Genomic DNA, 19,892 nt, shown 5'->3' with positions numbered 1-19,892 from the left:
TACAAGGTCAGACTGTTGTCAGTTGGTCAGTTGCTGGTTCTAGGTCAGTCTGTGTTCAGTTTGTTACATTTTGGTTGCAAGGTCATCCTGTGGTCAATTGGTCAGTTGCTGGTTACTTGATCAGACTGTGGTGTAGTTAGTTTTTTGTGGTTTATAGTTCAGACTGTGATCAGTTGGTCAGATTCTGGATCTTATTTCAGACAGTGGTCAGTTGGTCAGTTTCTGGTTTCTCGGTTAGACTGTGGTCAGTAGGTCAGTTTCTGGCTTCTAGGTCAGTCTGTGGTCAGTTGGTCAGTTTCATTCTGCCTCGATCAGACTGTGTTCAATTGATCAGTTTCTGGTTTCTCGGTCAGACTGTGGTCAGTTGGTCAGTTTATATTATTAGGTTAGTCTTCGGTCAGTTGGTCAGTTTCTGGTTTCGAGGTCAGAATGTGGTCCGTTGCTCAGTTTCTGGTTTCCAGGTCAGAATGTGGTCAGTTGGTCAGTTGCTGGTTTCTACGTCAGACTGTGGTCAGTTGGACAGTTTCTATTATTAGGTCAGAGTGAGTTCAGATGGTCAGTTTCTGGTTTCGAGGTCAGAATGTGGTCAGTTGGTCAGTTTCGGGTTTCTAGTTCGGACTGTGGTCAGTTGGTCAGATACTGGTTGCTAGGTCAGAATGTGGCCTGTTTGATAATTTGTGGTTGCTAGGTCAGAATGTGGTCATTTGACCAGGTTTTGGTTTCGAGGTCAGATTGTGGTCAGTTGCTCAGTTTCTGGTTTCGAGGTCAGACTGTGGTTAGTTGGTCAGTTGCTGGTTTCTACGTCAGACTGTGGTCAGTTGGACAGTTTCTGTTATTAGGTCAGACTGAGTTCAGATGGTCAGTTTCTGGTTTCGAGGTCAGAATGTGGTCAGTTGGTCTGTTTCTGGTTTCTAGGTCAGACTGTGCTCAGTTGGTCCTTTACTGGGTTCTAGGTCAGTCTGTGGTAGTTGGTCAGTTTCTGGTTTCGAGGTCACACTGTGGTCAGTTGGTCAGTTTCGGGATTCTAGGTCAGATTGTGGTCAGTTGGTCAGTTGCTGGTGTCTACGTCAGACTGTGGTCAGTTGGTCAGATACTGGTGGCTAGGTCAGAATGTGGCAAGTTTGACAATTTGTGTTTGCTAGGTCAGAATGTGGTCATTTGGTCAGTTTTGGTTTCGAAGTCAGATTGTGGTCAGTTGCTCAGTTTCTGGTTTCTAGGTCAGACTGTGGTCAGTTGGTCAGTTTCTGGTTTCTCGGTCAGATTGTGGTTAATTAGTCTTTTTCTGGTTTACAAGTCAGACTGTGGTCAGTTGGTCAGTTTCTGGTTCCTAGTTCAGACTGTGGTCAGTTCGTCAGTTTATGTTTTCTAGGTAAGACTTTGGTCTGTTGGTCAGTTTCGGGTTGTCTAGGTCAGACTGTGTTCAATTAGTCAATTTCTGATTTCTAGGTCAGACTGCGGTCAGTTAGTCAGTTTCTGATTCCGAGGTCAGTCTGCAGTCACTTGTCAATTTCTGGTTTCTAGGTCAGTCTGTGGTCAGTTGTTCAGTTTCTGATTCCTAATTCAGTCTGTGTTCAGTTAGTCAGTTTCTGGTTTATCGTTCAGACTGTGGTTAGTTGGTCACTTCCTGATTTCTAGGTCAGACTGTGGTCAGCTTGTCAGTATCTGGTTTCTAGGTCAGACTGTAGTCAGTTACTGGTTGCTGCGACAGAATGTGGCCTGTTGGTCAGTTTGTGGTTGCTAGGTCAGACTGTGGTCAGTTGGTCAGTTTCTGGTTTCTAAGTCAGACTGTGGTCAGTTAGTCAGTTTCTGATTCATAGGTCAGTAGGTGATCTCTTGGTCAGTTTCTGGTTTCTTGGTCAGTCTTTGGTCAGTTGTTCAGTTTCTGGTTTCTAGGTCAGACTGTAGTCAGTTACTGGTTGCTGCGACAGAATGTGGCCTGTTGGTCAGTTTGTGGTTACTAGATCAGACTGTGGTCAGTTGTTCAGTTTCTGGATTCTAGGTCAGATTGAGGTCAGTTGGTCCGTTTCTATTTTCTAGGCCAGATTGTGGACAGTTGGTCAGTTTCTGGTTTCCAGTTAAGAATATGATCAGTTGGTCAGTTTCGGGTTTCTAGGTCAGATTGTGGTCAGTTGGTCAGTTTCATGTTGCCTCGGTCAGCCTGGTTCTGGTTCCTAGGTCAGACTGTGATCAGTTGGTCAGTTTCTGGTTTCGAGTTTAGTATGTGGTCAGTTGGACAGTTTCTGGTTTTGAGTTTAGTATGTGGTCAGTTGGATAGTTTCTGGTTTCGAGGTCAGACTGTGGTCAGTTGGTCAGTTTCAGGTGTCTACGTCAGATAGTGGTCAGTTGGTCAGATACTGATTGCAAGGTAAGAATGTGGCCTGTTTGACAGTTTGTGTTTGCTAGGTCAGAATGTGGTCATTTGGTCAGTTTTTGGTTTCGAGGTCAGATTGTGGTCAGTTGCTCAGTTTCTGGTTTTAGGCCAGTTGGTCAGTTTCTGGTTTCTAGATCAGACTGTGGTCAGTTGGTCTGTTTCTGGTTTCTTGGTCAGACTGCGGTCGGTTGGTCAGTTTCTGTTTTGTCGGTCAGACTGTGGTCAGTTGGACAGTTTCTGGTTTCTAGGTCATACTGTGTTAAGTTTGTCTCTTTCTGGTTTCTTGGTCAGACTGTGATCAGTCGGTCAGTTTCTGTTTTCTCGGTCAGACTATGGTCTGTTGGTCAGTTTCTTGTTTCTAGGTCAGATTGTGGTCAGTTGGTCAGCTTCGGATTGTCTCGGTCAGATTGTGGTCAGTTGGACAGTTTCTGGATTCTAGATCAGACTGTGGTCAGTTGGTCAGTTTCTGGTTTCTAGGTCAGACTGTGGTCAGTTGGTCAGTTTCCGGTTTCTACATCAGACTGTGGTCAGTTGGTCAGATACTGGTTGCTAGGTCAGAATGTGGCCTATTTGATAATTTGTGGTTGCTATGTCAGAATGTGGTCATTTGGCCAGGTTTTCGTTTCGAGGTCAAAGTGTGGGCAGTTGCTCAGTTTCTGGTTTCGAGGTCAGACTGTGGTTAGTTGGTCAGTTGCTGGTTTCTGCGTCAGACTGTGGTCAGTTGGACAGTTTCTGTTATATGGTCAGACTGAGGTCAGATTGTCAGTTTCTGGTTTCTAAGTCAGAATGTGGTCAGTTGGTCTGTTTCTGGTTTCTAGGTCAGACTGTGGTCAGTTGGTCCTTTACTGGGTTCTAGGTCAGTCTGTGGTAGTTGGTCAGTTTCTGGTTTCGATGTCAGAATGTGGTCAGTTGGTCAGTTTCGGTATTCTAGGTCAGATTGCAGTCAGTTGGTCAGTTGCTGGTTTCTACGTCAGACTGTGGTCAGTTGGTCAGATACTGGTGGCTAGGTCAGAATGTGGCAAGTTTCACAATTTGTTTTTGCTCGGTCAGAATGTGGTCATTTGGTCAGTTTTGGTTTCGAAGTCAGATTGTGGTCAGTTGCTCAGTTTCTGGTTTCTAGGTCAGACTGTGGTCAGTTGGTCAGTTTCATGTTGTCACGGTCAGACTGTGGTCAGTTGGTCAGTTCCACGTTTCTGGGTCAGATTGTGTACATTTGGTCAGTTTCTGGTTCCTCGGTCAGATTGTGGTTAATTCGTACTTTTCTGGTTTACAAGTCAGACTGTGGTCAGTTGGTCAGTTTCTGGATCCTAGTTCAGACTGTGGTCAGTTCGTCAGTTTATGTTTTCTAGGTAAGGCTTTGGTCAGTTGGTCAGTTTCGGGTTGTCTAGGTCAGACTGTGGTCAGTTGGTCAGTTTGTGGTTTCTAGGTCAGACTGTGGTCAGTTGGTCAGTTTCATGTTGCCTCGGTCAGACTGTGTTCAGTTGGTCAGTTTCTGGTTTCTAGATCAGACTGTGGTCAATTGGTCTGTTTCTGGTTTCTAGGTCAGACTGCGGTCGGTTGGTCAGTTTCTGTTTTGTCGGTCAGACTGTGGTCAGTTGGACAGTTTCTGGTTTCTAGGTCAGAATGTGTTAAGTTGGTCTGTTTCTAGTTTCTAGGTCAGACTTTGGTCAGTCGGTCAGTTTCTGTTTTCTCGGTCAGACTATGGTCTGTTGGTCAGTTTCTTGTTTCTAGGTCAGACTGTGGTCAGTTGGTCAGCTTCGGATTGTCCCGGTCAGATTGTGGTCAGTTGGACAGTTTCTGGATTCGAGATCAGACTGTGGTCAGTTGGTCAGTTTCCGGTTTCTGGTCAGACTGTGGTCAGTTGGTCAGTATCATGTTGCCTCGGTCAGACTGTTGTCAGTTGGTAAGTTGCTGGTTGCTAGGTCAGACTGTGCTCAGTTTGTATGTTTCTGATTCCTCGGTCAGACTGTGCTCAGTTGCTCAGTTTCTGGTTACGAGGTCAGACTGTTGTCAGTTGGTCAGTTGCTGGTTCTAGGTCAGTCTTTGTTCAGTTTGTTACATTTTGGTTGCAAGGTCATCCTGTGGTCAATTGGTCAGTTGCTGGTTACTTGATCAGACTGTGGTGTAGTTAGTTTTTTGTGGTTTATAGTTCAGACTGTGATCAGTTGGTCAGATTCTGGATCTTATTTCAGACAGGGGTCAGTTGGTTAGTTTCTGGTTTCTCGGTTAGACTGTGGTCAGTAGATCAGTTTCTGGTTTCTAGGTCAGTCTGTGGTCAGTTGGTCAGTTTCATTCTTCCTCGATCAGACTGTGTTCAATTGATCAGTTTCTGGTTTCTCGTTCAGACTGTGGTCAGTTGGTCAGTTTATATTATTAGGTTAGTCTTCGGTCAGTTGGTCAGTTACTGGTCTCGAGGTCAGAATGTGGTCCGTTGCTCAGTTTCTGGTTTCCAGGTCAGAATGTGGTCAGTTGGTCAGTTGCTGGTTTCTACGTCAGACTGTGGTCAGTTGGACAGTTTCTATTATTAGGTCAGAGTGAGTTCAGATGGTCAGTTTCTGGTTTCGAGGTCAGAATGTGGTCAGTTGGTCAGTTTCGGGTTTCTAGTTCGGACTGTGGTCAGTTGGTCAGATACTGGTTGCTAGGTCAGAATGTGGCCTGTTTGATAATTTGTGGTTGCTAGGTCAGAATGTGGTCATTTGACCAGGTTTTGGTTTCGAGGTCAGATTGTGGTCAGTTGCTCAGTTTCTGGTTTCGAGGTCAGACTGTGGTTAGTTGGTCAGTTGCTGGTTTCTACGTCAGACTGTGGTCAGTTGGACAGTTTCTGTTATTAGGTCAGACTGAGTTCAGATGGTCAGTTTCTGGTTTCGAGGTCAGAATGTGGTCAGTTGGTCTGTTTCTGGTTTCTAGGTCAGACTGTGCTCAGTTGGTCCTTTACTGGGTTCTAGGTCAGTCTGTGGTAGTTGGTCAGTTTCTGGTTTCGAGGTCAGACTGTGGTCAGTTGGTCAGTTTCGGGATTCTAGGTCAGATTGTGGCCAGTTGCTCAGTTTCTGGTTTCTAGGTCAGACTGTGGTCAGTTGGTCAGTTTCTGGTTTCTCGGTCAGATTGTGGTTAATTAGTCTTTTTCTGGTTTACAAGTCAGACTGTGGTCAGTTGGTCAGTTTCTGGTTCCTAGTTCAGACTGTGGTCAGTTCGTCAGTTTATGTTTTCTAGGTAAGACTTTGGTCTGTTGGTCAGTTTCGGGTTGTCTAGGTCAGACTGTGTTCAATTAGTCAATTTCTGATTTCTAGGTCAGACTGCGGTCAGTTAGTCAGTTTCTGATTCCGAGGTCAGTCTGCAGTCACTTGTCAATTTCTGGTTTCTAGGTCAGTCTGTGGTCAGTTGTTCAGTTTCTGATTCCTAATTCAGTCTGTGTTCAGTTAGTCAGTTTCTGGTTTATCGTTCAGACTGTGGTTAGTTGGTCACTTCCTGGTTTCTAGGTCAGACTGTGGTCAGCTTGTCAGTATCTGGTTTCTAGGTCAGACTGTAGTCAGTTACTGGTTGCTGCGACAGAATGTGGCCTGTTGGTCAGTTTGTGGTTGCTAGGTCAGACTGTGGTCAGTTGGTCAGTTTCTGGTTTCTAAGTCAGACTGTGGTCAGTTAGTCAGTTTCTGATTCATAGGTCAGTCTGTGATCTCTTGGTCAGTTTCTGGTTTCTTGGTCAGTCTTTGGTCAGTTGTTCAGTTTCTGGTTTCTAGGTCAGACTGTAGTCAGTTACTGGTTGCTGCGACAGAATGTGGCCTGTTGGTCAGTTTGTGGTTACTAGATCAGACTGTGGTCAGTTGTTCAGTTTCTGGATTCTAGGTCAGATTGAGGTCAGTTGGTCCGTTTCTATTTTCTAGGCCAGATTGTGGACAGTTGGTCAGTTTCTGGTTTCCAGTTAAGAATATGATCAGTTGGTCAGTTTCGGGTTTCTAGGTCAGATTGTGGTCAGTTGGTCAGTTTCATGTTGCCTCGGTCAGCCTGGTTCTGGTTCCTAGGTCAGACTGTGATCAGTTGGTCAGTTTCTGGTTTCGAGTTTAGTATGTGGTCAGTTGGACAGTTTCTGGTTTTGAGTTTAGTATGTGGTCAGTTGGATAGTTTCTGGTTTCGAGGTCAGACTGTGGTCAGTTGGTCAGTTTCAGGTGTCTACGTCAGATAGTGGTCAGTTGGTCAGATACTGATTGCAAGGTAAGAATGTGGCCTGTTTGACAGTTTGTGTTTGCTAGGTCAGAATGTGGTCATTTGGTCAGTTTTTGGTTTCGAGGTCAGATTGTGGTCAGTTGCTCAGTTTCTGGTTTTAGGCCAGTTGGTCAGTTTCTGGTTTCAAGATCAGACTGTGGTCAGTTGGTCTGTTTCTGGTTTCTTGGTCAGACTGCGGTCGGTTGGTCAGTTTCTGTTTTGTCGGTCAGACTGTGGTCAGTTGGACAGTTTCTGGTTTCTAGGTCAGACTGTGTTAAGTTTGTCTCTTTCTGGTTTCTAGGTCAGACTGTAGTCAGTCGGTCAGTTTCTGTTTTCTCGGTCAGACTATTGTCTGTTGGTCAGTTTCTGGTTTCTAGGTCAAACTGTGGTCTGTTGGTCAGTTTCTGGTTTCTAGATCAGACTATGGTTAGTTGATCAGTTTCTTGTTTCTAGTTTCTAGGTCAGACTGTGGTCAGTTGGTCAGCTTCGGATTGTCTCGGTCAGATTGTGGTCAGTTGGACAGTTTCTGGATTCGAGATTAGACTGTGGTCAGTTGGTCAGTTTCTGGTTTCTGGTCAGATTGTGGTCAGTTGGTCAGTTACATGTTTCCTCGGTCAGACTGTTGTCAGTTGGTAAGTTGCTGCTTGCTAGGTCAGACTGTGCTCAGTTTGTATGTTTCTGATTCCTCGGTCAGACTGTGCTCATTTGCTCAGTTTCTGGTTTCGAGGTCAAACTGTGGGCAGTTGGTCAGTTGCTGGCTCTAGGTCAGTCTCTGGACTGTTGGTCAGTTGCTGGTTGCTAGATCAGTCTGTGTTCAGTTTGTTACATTTTGGTTGCAAGGTCATCCTGTGGTCAATTGGTCAGTTGCTGGTTACTTGATCAGACTGTGGTCAGTTCCGTCAGTTTCTGGTTTCTCGGTCAGATTGTGGTATAGTTAGTTTTTTCTGGTTTATAGGTCAGACTGTGGTCAGTTGGTCAGTTTCTGGATCTTATTTCAGACAGTGGTCAGTTGGTCTGTTTCTGGTTTCTCGTTTAGACTGTGGTCAGTTGGTCAGTTTCTGGTTTCTAGATCAGACTATGGTCAGTTGCTCAGTGTCTGGTTTCTAGGTCAGTCTGTGGTCAGTTGGTCAGTTTCATTCTGCCTCGGTCAGACTGTGTTCAATTGATCAGTTTCTGGTTTCTCGGTCAGACTGTGGTCAGTTGGTCAATTTATGTTATTAGGTCAGTCTTCGGTCAGTTGGTCAGTTTCTGGTTTCTACGTCAGACTGTGGTCAATTGGACAGTTTCTGTTATTATGTCAGACTGAGTTCAGATGGTCAGTTTCTGGTTTCGAGGTCAGAATGTGGTCAGTTGGTCAGTTTCGGGATTCTAGGTCGGACTGTGGTCAGTTGGTCAGTTTCTGTTTTCTAGGTTAGACTGTGGTCAGTTGGTCAGTTTCCGGTTTCGATTAAAGTATGTGATCAGTTGGACAGTTTCTGGTTTCGAGGTCAGACTGTGGTCAGTTGGTCAGTTTCGTGTTCTCGGTCAGATTTTGGTCAGTTGGTTAGTTGCTGGTTTCTACATCAGACTGTGGTCAGTTGGTCAGATACTGGTTGCTAGCTCAGAATGTGGCCTGTTTGATAATTTCTGGTTGCTAGGTCAGAATGTGGTCATTTGGTCAGGTTTTGGTTTCGAGGTCAGATTGTGGTCAGTTGCTCAGTTTCTGGTTTCGAGGTCAGACTGTGATTAATTGGTCAGTTGCTGGTTTCTACGTCAGACTGTGGTCAGTTGGACAGTTTCTGTTATTAGGTCAGACTGAGGTCAGAAGGTCAGTTACTGGTTTCTAGGTCAGAATGTGGTCAGTTGGTCAGTTTCTGCTTTCTACGTCAGACTGTGGTCAGTTGGTCCTTTACTGGTTTCTAGGTCAGTCTGTGTTAGTTGGTCAGTTTCTGGTTTCGAGTTAAGAATGTGGTCAGTTGGACAGTTTCTGGTTTCGAGTTCAGACTGCGGTCAGTTGGTCAGTTTCGGGTTTCTAGGTCAGATTGAGGTCAGTTGGTCAGTTGCTGGTTTCTCCGTCAGACTGTGGTCAGTTGGTCAGATACTGGTTGCTAGGTCAGAATGTGGCAAGTTTGACAATTTGTGTTTGCTAGGTCAGAAAATGGTCATTTGGTCAGTTTTTGGTTTCGAGGTCAGATTGTGGTCAGTTGCTCAGTTTCTGGTTTCTAGGTCAGACTGTGGTCAGTTGGTCAGTTTCATGTTGTCTCGGTCAGACTGTGGTCAGTTGGTCAGTTCCAGGTTTCTGGGTCAGAATGTGGACATTTGGTCAGTTTCTGGTTTCTTGGTCAGATTGTGGTCAGTTGTTCAGTTTCTGGTTCCTAATTCAGTCTGTGGTCAGTTGGTCAGTTTCTGGTTTCTCGTTCAGTCTGTGGTCAGTTCGTCAGTTTCTGTTTTCTAAGTAAGACTTTGGTCAGTTGGTCAGTTTCGGGTTGTCTAGTTCAGACTGTGGTCAGTTAATCAGTTTCTGATTCCTAGGTCAGTCTGCGGTCACTTGGTCAGTTTCTGGTTTCTAGGTCAGTCTGTGGTCACTTCTTCAGTTTCTGGTTCCTAATTCAGTCTGTGGTCAGTTGGTCAGTTTCTGGCTTCTCGTTCAGGCTGTGGTTAGTAGGTCACTTCCTGGTTTCTAGGTCAGACTGAGGTCAGCTTGTCAGTATATGGTTTCTAGGTCAGACTGTCGTCAGTTACTGGTTGCTGCGACAGAATGTGGCCTGTTGGTCAGTTTGTGGTTGCTAGGTCAGACTGTGATCAGTTGGTCAGTTTCTGGTTTCTAAGTCAGACTGTGGTCAGTTAGTCAGTTTCTGATTCCTCGGTTAGTCTGTGGTCACTTGGTCAGTTTCTGGTTTCTAGGTCAGTCTGTGGTTATGTGTTCAGTTTCTGATTTCTATGTCAGACTGTAGTCAGTTACTGGCTGCTGCGACAGAATGTGGCCTGTTGGTCAGTTTGTGTTTGGTAGGTCAGACTGTGTTCAGTTGGTCAGTTTCTGGTTTCGAGGTCAGACATTGGTCAGTTGGTCAGTTTCAGGTTTCTACGTCAGATAGTGGTCAGTTGGTCAGATACTGATTGCAAGGTAAGAGTGTGGCCTGTTTGACAGTTTGTGGTTGCTAGGTCAGAATGTGGTCAGTTGGTCAGTTTCATGTTGTCTCGGTCAGACTGTGGTCAGTTGTTAGTTCCAGGTTTCTGGGTCAGACTGTGGGCATTTTGTCAGTTTCTGGTTTCTCGGTCAGATTGTGGTTAATTAGTCTTTTTCTGGTTTCTAGGACAGACTGTAGTCAGTTGGTCAGTTTCTGGTTCCTCGTTCAGACTGTGATCAGTTTGTCAGATTCTGGTTTTTCAGTTAGACTGTTGTCAGTTGGTCCATTTCTGGTTTCTAGGTCAGACTGTGATCAGTTGGTCAGTTTCCGGTTTCGATTAAAGTATGTGTTCAGTTGGACAGTTTCTGGTTTCGAGGTCAGACTGTGGTCAGTTGGTCAGTTTCGGGTTCTCGGTCAGATTTTGGTCAGTTGGTTAGTTGCTGGATTCTACATCAGACTGTGGTCAGTTGGTCAGATACTGGTTGCTAGGTCAGAATGTGGCCTGTTTGATAATTTGTGGTTGCTAGGTCAGAATGTGGTCATTTGGCCAGGTTTTGGTTTCGAGGTCAGATTGTGGTCAGTTGCTCAGTTTCTGGTTTCGAGGTCAGACTGTGGTTAGTTGGTCAGTTGCTGGTTTCTACGTCAGACTGTGGTCAGTTGGACAATTTCTGTTATTAGGTCAGACTGAGGTCAGAAGGTCAGTTTCTGGTTTCTAGGTCATAATGTGGTCATTTGGTCAGTTTCTGGTTTCTAGGTCAGACTGTGGTCAGTTGGTCCTTTACTGGTTTCTAAGTCAGTCTGTGTTAGTTGGTCAGTTTCTCGTTTCGAGTTAAGAATGTGGTCAGTTGGACAGTTTCTGGTTTCGAGTTCAGACTGTGGTCAGTTGGTCAGTTTCGGGTTTCTAGGTCAGATTGTGGTCAGTTGGTCAGTTGCTGGTTTCTCCGTCAGACTGTGGTCAGTTGGTCAGTTACTGGTTGCTAGGTCAGAATGTGGCAAGTTTGACAATTTGTGTTTGCTAGGTCAGAAAATGGTCATTTGGTCAGTTTTTGGTTTCGAGGTCAGATTGTGGTCAGTTGCTGAGTTTCTAGTTTCTAGGTCAGACTGTGGTCAGTTGGTCAGTTTCATGTTGTCTCGGTCAGAATATGGTTAGTTGGTCAGTTCCTGGTTTCTGGGTCAGACTGTGGACAATTGGTCAGTTTCTTGTTTCTTGGTCAGATTCTGGTCAGTTGTTCAGTTTCTGGTTCCTAATTCAGTCTGTGGTCAGTTGGTCAGTTTCTGGTTTCTCGTTCAGACTGTTGTCAGTTCGTCAGTTTCTGTTTTCTAGGTAAGACTTTGGTCAGTTGGTCAGTTTCGGGTTGTCTAGGTCAGACTGTGATCAGTTAGTCAGTTTCTGATTCCGAGGTCAGTCTGCGGCCACTTGGTCAGTTTCTGGTTTCTAGGTCAGTTTGTGGTCAGTTGTTCAGTTTCTGGTTCCTAATTCAGTCTGTGGTCAGTTGGTCAGTTTCTGGTTTCTCGTTCAGACTGTGGTTAATTGGTCACTTCCTGGTTTCTATGTCAGACTGAGGTCAGCTTGGCAGTATCTGGTTTCTCGGTCAGACTGTAGTCAGTTACTGGTTGCTGCGACAGAATGTGGCCTGTTGGTCAGTTTGTGGTTGCCAGGTCAGACTGTGGTCAGTTGGTCAGTTTCTGGTTTCTAAGTCAGACTGTGGTCAGTTAGTCAGTTTCTGATTTCTATGTCAGACTGCAGTCAGTTACTGTTTGCTGCGACAGAATGTGGCCTGTTGGTCAGTTTGTGGTTGCTAGGTCAGAATGTGTTCAGTTGGTCAGTTTCTGGATTCTAGGTCAGACTGAGGTCAGTTGGTCCGTTTCTATTTTCTGGGCCAGATTGTGGACAGTTGGCCAGTTTCTGGTTTCGAGTTAAGAATATGGTCAGTTGGTCAGTTTCGGGTTTCTAGATCAGATTGTGGTTAGTTGGTCAGTTGCTGGCTTCTACATCAAACTGTGGTCAGTTGGTCAGATACTAGTTGCTAGGTCAGAATGTGGCCTGTTTGACAGTTTATGCTTGCTAGGTCATACTGTGGTCATTAGGTCGGTTTGTGTTTCATGGGCAGATTGATTTCAGTTGGTCAGTTTCTGGTTTCTCGGTTAGATTGCGGTCTGTTGGTCAGTTTCTGGTTTCTAGATCAGACTGTGGTCAGTTGGTCAGTTTCTGGTGTTTGGTCAGACTGTGGTCAGTTGGTCAGTTTCATGTTGCCTCAGTCAGCCTGTGTTCAGTTGATCAGTTTCTGGTTCCTAGGTCAGACTATGGCCAGATGGTCCATTTCTGGTTTCTAGGTCAGACTGTGGTCAGTTGGTCAGTTTCTGGTTTCGAGTTTAGTATGTGGTCAGTTGGACAGTTTCTGGTTTCGAGTTCAGACTGTGGTCAGTTGGTCAGTTTCGGGTTGCTAGGTCAGATTGTGGTCAGTTGGTCAGTTGCTGGTTTCTTCGTCAGCCTGTGGTCAGTTGGTCAGATACTGATTGCGAGGTAAGAATGTGGCCTGTTTGACAGTTTGTGGTTGCTAGGTCAGAATGTGGTCATTTGGTCAGTTTTTGGTTTCGAGGTCAGATTGTGGTCAGTTGCTCAGTTTCTGGTTTCTAGGCCAGACTGTGGTCAGTTGGTCAGTTTCATGTTGTCTCGGTCAGACTGCGGTCAGTTGGTTTGTTCCAGGTTCCTGGGTCAGACTGTGGACATTTTGTCAGTTTCTGGTTTCTCGGTCAGATTGTGGTTAATTAGTCTTTTTCTGGTTTCTAGATCAGACTGTGGTCAGTTGGTCAGTTTCTGGTTCCTAGGTCAGACTGTGGCCAGATGGTCCATTTCTGTTTTCTAGGTCAGACTGTGGTCAGTTGGTCAGTTTCTGGTTTCGAGTTCAGACTGTGGTCAGTTGGTCAGTTTCGCGTTGCTAGGTCAGATTGTGGTCAGTTGGTCAGTTGCTGGTTTCTACGTCAGCCTGTGGTCAGTTGGTCAGATACTGATTGCGAGGTAAGAATGTGGCCTGTTTGACAGTTTGTGGTTGCTAGGTCAGAATGTGGTCATTTGGTCAGTTTTTGGTTTCGAGGTCAGATTGTGGTCAGTTGCTCAGTTTCTGGTTTCTAGGCCAGACATGGTCAGTTGGTCAGTTTCATGTTGTCTCGGTCAGACTGTGGTCAGTTGTTAGTTCCAGGTTTCTGGGTCAGACTGTGGACATTTTGTCAGTTTATGGTTTCTCGGTCAGATTGTGGTTAATTAGTCTTTTTCTGGTTTCTAGATCAGACTGTGGTCAGTTGGTCAGTTTCTGGTTCCGGCTTCAGACTGTGATCAGTTTGTCAGCATCTGGTTTCTCAGTTAGACTGTGGTCAGTTGGTCTTTTTCGGTTTCGAGGTCAGATTGTGGTCAGTTGGACAATTTCTATTTTCTAGGTCAGACTTTGGTCAGTAGGTCAGTTTCGGGTTGTCTAGGTCAGACTGTGGTCAGTTGGTCAGGTCCTGGTTTCTGGGTCAGACTTTGATCAGTTGGTCAGTCACTGGTTGCTAGGTAATACTTTGATCAGTTGGTTAGTTGCTGGATTCTTGAACAGACTGTGCTCAGTTGGTCAATTTCTGGTTTCGAGGTCAGACTGTGGTCAGTTTGTCAGTTTCGGGTTTCTCGGTCAGATTTTGGTCAGTTGGTCAGTTGCTAGTTTCTACATCAGACTGTGGTCAGTTGGTCAGATACTGGTTGTTAGGTCAGAATGTGGCCTCTTTGATAATTTGTAGTTGCTAGGTCAGAATGTGATCATTTGGCCAGGTTTTGGTTTCGAGGTCAGATTGTGGTCAGTTGCTCAGTTTCTGGTTTCGAGGTCAGACTGTGGTTAGTTGGTGAGTTGCTGGTTTCTACTTCAGACTGTGGTCAGTTGGGCAGTTTCTGTTATTAGGTCAGACTGAGGTCAGATTGTCAGTTTCTGCTTTCTAGGTCAGAATGTGGTCAGTTGGTCTGTTTCTGGTTTCTAGGTCAGACTGTGGTCAGTTGGTCCTTTACTGGTTTCTAGGTCAGTCTGTGTTAGTTGGTCAGTTTCTGGTTTCGAGTTAAGAATGTGGTCAGTTGGTCAGTTTCTGGTTTCGAGTTAAGAATGTGGTCAGTTGGACAGTTTCTGGTTCCTAGGTCAGACTATGGCCAGATGGTCCATTTCTGGTTTATAGGTCAGAATGTGGTCAGTTGGTCAGTTTCTGGTTTCGAGTTTAGTATGTGGTCAGTTGGACAGTTTCTGGTTTCGAGTTCAGACTGTGGTCAGTTGGTCAGTTTCGGGTTGCTAGGTCAGATTGTGGTCAGTTGTTCACTTGATGGTTTCTACGTCAGCCTGTGGTCAGTTGGTCAGATACTGATTGCGAGGTAAGAATGTGGCCTGTTTGACAGTTTGTGGTTGCTAGGTCAGAATGTGGTCATTTGGTCAGTTTTTGGTTTCGAGGTCAGATTGTTGTCAGTTGCTCAGTTTCGGGTTTAAAGGCCAGACTGTGGTCAGTTGGTCAGTTTCATGTTGTCTCGGTCAGACTGTGGTCAGTTGGTTAGTTCCCGGTTCCTGGGTCAGACTGTGGAAATTTTGTCAGTTTCTGGTTTCTCGGTCAGATTGTGGTTAATTAGTCTTTTTCTGGTTTCTAGATCAGACTGTGGTCAGTTGGTCAGTTTCTGGTTCCTAGGTCAGACTGTGGCCAGATGGTCCATTTCTGGTTTCTAGGTCAGACTGTGGTCAGTTGGTCAGTTTCTGGTTTCGAGTTTAGTATGTGGTCAGTTGGACAGTTTCTGGTTTCGAGTTCAGACTGTGGTCAGTTGGTCAGTTTCGGGTTGCTAGGTCAGATTGTGGTCAGTTGGTCAGTTGCTGGTTTCTACGTCAGCCTGTGGTCAGTTGGTCAGATACTGATTGCGAGGTAAGAATGTGGCCTGTTTGACAGTTTGTGGTTGCTAGGTCAGAATGTGGTCATTTGGTCAGTTTTTGGTTTCGAGGTCAGATTGTGGTCAGTTGCTCAGTTTCTGGTTTCTAGGCCAGACTGTGGTCAGTTGGTCAGTTTCATGTTGTCTCGGTCAGACTGCGGTCAGTTGGTTTGTTCCAGGTTCCTGGGTCAGACTGTGGACATTTTGTCAGTTTCTGGTTTCTCGGTCAGATTGTGGTTAATTAGTCTTTTTCTGGTTTCTAGATCAGACTGTGGTCAGTTGGTCAGTTTCTGGTTCCTAGGTCAGACTGTGGCCAGATGGTCCATTTCTGTTTTCTAGGTCAGACTGTGGTCAGTTGGTCAGTTTCTGGTTTCGAGTTCAGACTGTGGTCAGTTGGTCAGTTTCGCGTTGCTAGGTCAGATTGTGGTCAGTTGGTCAGTTGCTGGTTTCTACGTCAGCCTGTGGTCAGTTGGTCAGATACTGATTGCGAGGTAAGAATGTGGCCTGTTTGACAGTTTGTGGTTGCTAGGTCAGAATGTGGTCATTTGGTCAGTTTTTGGTTTCGAGGTCAGATTGTGGTCAGTTGCTCAGTTTCTGGTTTCTAGGCCAGACATGGTCAGTTGGTCAGTTTCATGTTGTCTCGGTCAGACTGTGGTCAGTTGTTAGTTCCAGGTTTCTGGGTCAGACTGTGGACATTTTGTCAGTTTCTGGTTTCTCGGTCAGATTGTGGTTAATTAGTCTTTTTCTGGTTTCTAGATCAGACTGTGGTCAGTTGGTCAGTTTCTGGTTCCGGCTTCAGACTGTGATCAGTTTGTCAGCATCTGGTTTCTCAGTTAGACTGTGGTCAGTTGGTCTTTTTCGGTTTCGAGGTCAGATTGTGGTCAGTTGGACAATTTCTATTTTCTAGGTCAGACTTTGGTCAGTTGGTCAGTTTCGGGTTGTCTAGGTCAGACTGTGGTCAGTTGGTCAGGTCCTGGTTTCTGGGTCAGACTTTGATCAGTTGGTCAGTCACTGGTTGCTAGGTAATACTTTGATCAGTTGGTTAGTTGCTGGATTCTTGAACAGACTGTGCTCAGTTGGTCAATTTCTGGTTTCGAGGTCAGACTGTGGTCAGTTTGTCAGTTTCGGGTTTCTCGGTCAGATTTTGGTCAGTTGGTCAGTTGCTAGTTTCTACATCAGACTGTGGTCAGTTGGTCAGATACTGGTTGTTAGGTCAGAATGTGGCCTCTTTGATAATTTGTAGTTGCTAGGTCAGAATGTGATCATTTGGCCAGGTTTTGGTTTCGAGGTCAGATTGTGGTCAGTTGCTCAGTTTCTGGTTTCGAGGTCAGACTGTGGTTAGTTGGTGAGTTGCTGGTTTCTACTTCAGACTGTGGTCAGTTGGGCAGTTTCTGTTATTAGGTCAGACTGAGGTCAGATTGTCAGTTTCTGCTTTCTAGGTCAGAATGTGGTCAGTTGGTCTGTTTCTGGTTTCTAGGTCAGACTGTGGTCAGTTGGTCCTTTACTGGTTTCTAGGTCAGTCTGTGTTAGTTGGTCAGTTTCTGGTTTCGAGTTAAGAATGTGGTCAGTTGGTCAGTTTCTGGTTTCGAGTTAAGAATGTGGTCAGTTGGACAGTTTCTGGTTCCTAGGTCAGACTATGGCCAGATGGTCCATTTCTGGTTTATAGGTCAGAATGTGGTCAGTTGGTCAGTTTCTGGTTTCGAGTTTAGTATGTGGTCAGTTGGACAGTTTCTGGTTTCGAGTTCAGACTGTGGTCAGTTGGTCAGTTTCGGGTTGCTAGGTCAGATTGTGGTCAGTTGTTCACTTGATGGTTTCTACGTCAGCCTGTGGTCAGTTGGTCAGATACTGATTGCGAGGTAAGAATGTGGCCTGTTTGACAGTTTGTGGTTGCTAGGTCAGAATGTGGTCATTTGGTCAGTTTTTGGTTTCGAGGTCAGATTGTTGTCAGTTGCTCAGTTTCGGGTTTAAAGGCCAGACTGTGGTCAGTTGGTCAGTTTCATGTTGTCTCGGTCAGACTGTGGTCAGTTTGTTAGTTCCCGGTTCCTGGGTCAGACTGTGGAAATTTTGTCAGTTTCTGGTTTCTCGGTCAGATTGTGGTTAATTAGTCTTTTTCTGGTTTCTAGATCAGACTGTGGTCAGTTGGTCAGTTTCTGGTTCCTAGGTCAGACTGTGGCCAGATGGTCCATTTCTGGTTTCTAGGTCAGACTGTGGTCAGTTGGTCAGTTTCTGGTTTCGAGTTTAGTATGTGGTCAGTTGGACAGTTTCTGGTTTCGAGTTCAGACTGTGGTCAGTTGGTCAGTTTCGGGTTTCTAGGTCAGATTGTGGTCAGTTGGTCAGTTGCTGGTTTCTACGTCAAGCTGTGGTCAGTTGGTCAGATACTGATTGCGAGGTAAGAATGTGGCCTGTTTGACAGTTTGTGGTTGCTATGTCAGAATGTGGTCATTTGGTCAATTTTTGGTTTCGAAGTCAGATTGTGGTCAGTTGCTCAATTTCTGGTTTCTAGGTCAGACTGTGGTCAGTTGGTCAGTTTCATGTTGTCTCGGTCAGACTGTGGTCAGTTGGTCAGTTCCAGGTTTCTGGGTCAGACTGTGGACATTTGTTCAATTTCTGGTTTCCCGGTCAGATTGTGGTTAGTTAGTATTTTTCTGGTTTACAAGTCAGACTGTGGTCAGTTGGTCAGTTTCTGGTTCCTAGCACAGACTGTGGTCAGTTCGTCAGTTTATGTTTTCTAGGTAAGACTTTGGTCAGTTGGTCAGTTTCGGGTAGTCTAGGTCAGATTGTGTTCAGTTAGTCAATTTCTGGTTTCTGGGTCAGACTGTGGTCAGTTAGTCACTTTCTGATTCCTAGGTCAGTCTGCGGTCACTTGGTCAGTTTCTGGTTTCTTGGTCAGTCTGTGGTCAGTTGTTCATTTTCTGGTTTCTAGGTCAGACTGTAGTCAGTTACTGGTTGCTGCGACAGAATGTGGCCTGTTGGTCAGTTTGTTGTTGCTAGGTCAGACTGTGTTCAGTTGGTCAGTTTCTGGTTTCTAGGTCAGACTGAGGTCAGTTGATCCGTTTCTATTTTCTAGGCCAGATTGTGCACAGTTGGTCAGTTTCTGGTTTCCAGTTAAGAATATGGTCAGTTGGTCAGTTTCGCGTTTCTAGGTCAGATTGTGGTCAGTTGGTCAGTTTCATGTTGCCTCGGTCAGCCTTTGTTCAGTTGATCAGTTTCTGGTTTCTCGATCAGACTGCGGTCAGTTGGTCTGTTTCTGTTTTCTAGGTCAGACTGCGGTCGGTTGGTCATTTTCTGTTTTGTCAGTCAGACTGTGGTCAGTTGGACAGTTTCTGGTTTCTAGGTCAGACTGTGTTCAGTTGGTCAGTTTCTGGTTGCTAGATCAGACTGTGGTCAGTTGGTCATTTTCTGGTTTCTAGGTCAGACTGTGGTCAGTTGGTCAGTTGGTCAGTTTCTTTTTTCTCGGTCAGACTGTGTTCAGTTGGTCAGTTTCTGATTTAGAGGTCAGACTGTGTTAATTTGGTCTTTCTCAGGTTTCTAGGTCAGACTGTGGTCAGTCAGTCAGTTTCTGTTTTCTCGGTCAGACTATGGTCTGTTGGTCAGTTTCTGGTTTCTTGGTCAGACTGTGGTCAGTTGGTCAGTTTCTGGTTTCTAGATCAGACTATGGTGAGTTGGTCAGTTTCTGGTTTCTGGTCAGACTGTGGTCAGTTGGTCAGTTTCATGTTGCCTCGGTCAGACTGTTGTCAGTTGGTAAGTTGCTGGTTGCTAGGTTAGACTGTGCTCAGTTTGTATGTTTCTGATTCCTCGGTCAGACTGTGCTCAGTTGCTCAGTTTCTGGTTTCGAGGTCAGACTGTGGGCAGTTGTCAGTTGCTGGTTCTAGGTCAGTCTCTGGACAGTTGGTCAGTTGCTGGTTGCTAGATCAGTCTGTGTTCAGTTTGTTACATTTTGGTTGCAAGGTCATCCTGTGGTCAATTGGTCAGTTGCTGGTTACTTGATCAGACTGTGGTCAGTTCCGTCAGTTTCTGGTTTCTCTTTCAGATTGTGGTAGAGTTATTTTTTTCTGGTTTATAGGTCAGACTGTGGTCAGTTGGTCAGTTTCTGGATCTTATTTCAGACAGTGGTCAGTTGGTCAGTTTCTGGACTCTCGGTTAGACTGTGGTCAGTTGGTCAGTTTCTGGTTTCTAGATCAGACTGTGGTCAGTTGGTCAGTGTCTGGTTTCCTGGTCAGTCTGTGGTCAGTCGGTCAGTTTCATTCAGCCTCGGTCAGACTGTGTTCAATTGATCAGTTTCTGGTTTCTCGGTCAGACTGTGGTCAGTTGGGCAGTTTATGTTATTAGGTCAGTCTTCGGTCAGTTGGTCAGTTTCTGGTTTCTACATCAGACTGTGGTCAGTTGGACAGTTTCTGTTATTAGGTCAGACTGAGTTCAGATGGTCAGTTTCTGGTTTCGACGTCAGAATGTGGTCAGTTGGTCAGTTTCGGGATTCTAGGTCGGACTGTGGTCAGTTGGTCAGTTTCTGGTTTCTAGGTCAGACTGTGGTCAGTTGGTCAGTTTCCGGTTTCGATTAAAGTATGTGATCAGTTGGACAGTTGCTCGTTTCTACATCAGAATGTGGTCAGTTGGTCAGATACTGGTTGCTAGGTCACAATATGGCCTGTTTCATAATTTGTTGTTGCTAGGTCAGAATGTGGTCATTTGGCCAGGTTTTGGTTTCGAGGTCAGATTGTGGTCAGTTGCTCAGTTTCTGGTTTCGAGGTCAGACTGTGGTTAGTTGGTCAGTTGCTGGTTTCTACGTCAGACTGTGGTTATTTGGACAGTTTCTGTTATTAGGTCAGACTGAGATCAGAAGGTCAGTTTCTGGTTTCTAGGTCAGAATGTCGTCAGTTGGTCAGTTTCTGGTTTCTCGGTCAGACTGTGGTCAGTTGGTCCTTTACTGGTTTCTAGGTCAGTCTGTGTTAGTTGGTCAGTTTCTGGTTTCGAGTTAAGAATGTGGTCAGTTGGACAGTTTCTGGTTTCGAGGTCAGACTGCGGTCAGTTGGTCAGTTTCGGGTTTCTAGGTCAGATTGTGGTCATTTGGTCAGTTGCTGGTTTCTACGTCAGACTGTGGTCAGTTTGTCAGATACTGGTTGAGAGGTCAGAATGTGGCAAGTTTGAAAATTTGTGTTTGCTAGGTCAGAAAATGGTCATTTGATCAGTTTCTGGTTTCTAGGTCAGACTGTGGTCAGTTGGTCAGTTTCATGTTGTCTCGGTCATACTGTGGTCAGTTGGTCAGTTCCAGGTTTCTGGGTGAGACTGTGGACATTTG

Source organism: Pristiophorus japonicus, unplaced genomic scaffold (assembly GCF_044704955.1).
Source record: "Pristiophorus japonicus isolate sPriJap1 unplaced genomic scaffold, sPriJap1.hap1 HAP1_SCAFFOLD_42, whole genome shotgun sequence".
NCBI classification, from domain to species: domain Eukaryota; kingdom Metazoa; phylum Chordata; class Chondrichthyes; family Pristiophoridae; genus Pristiophorus; species Pristiophorus japonicus.
Note: the sequence above shows the minus strand (reverse complement) of the source record.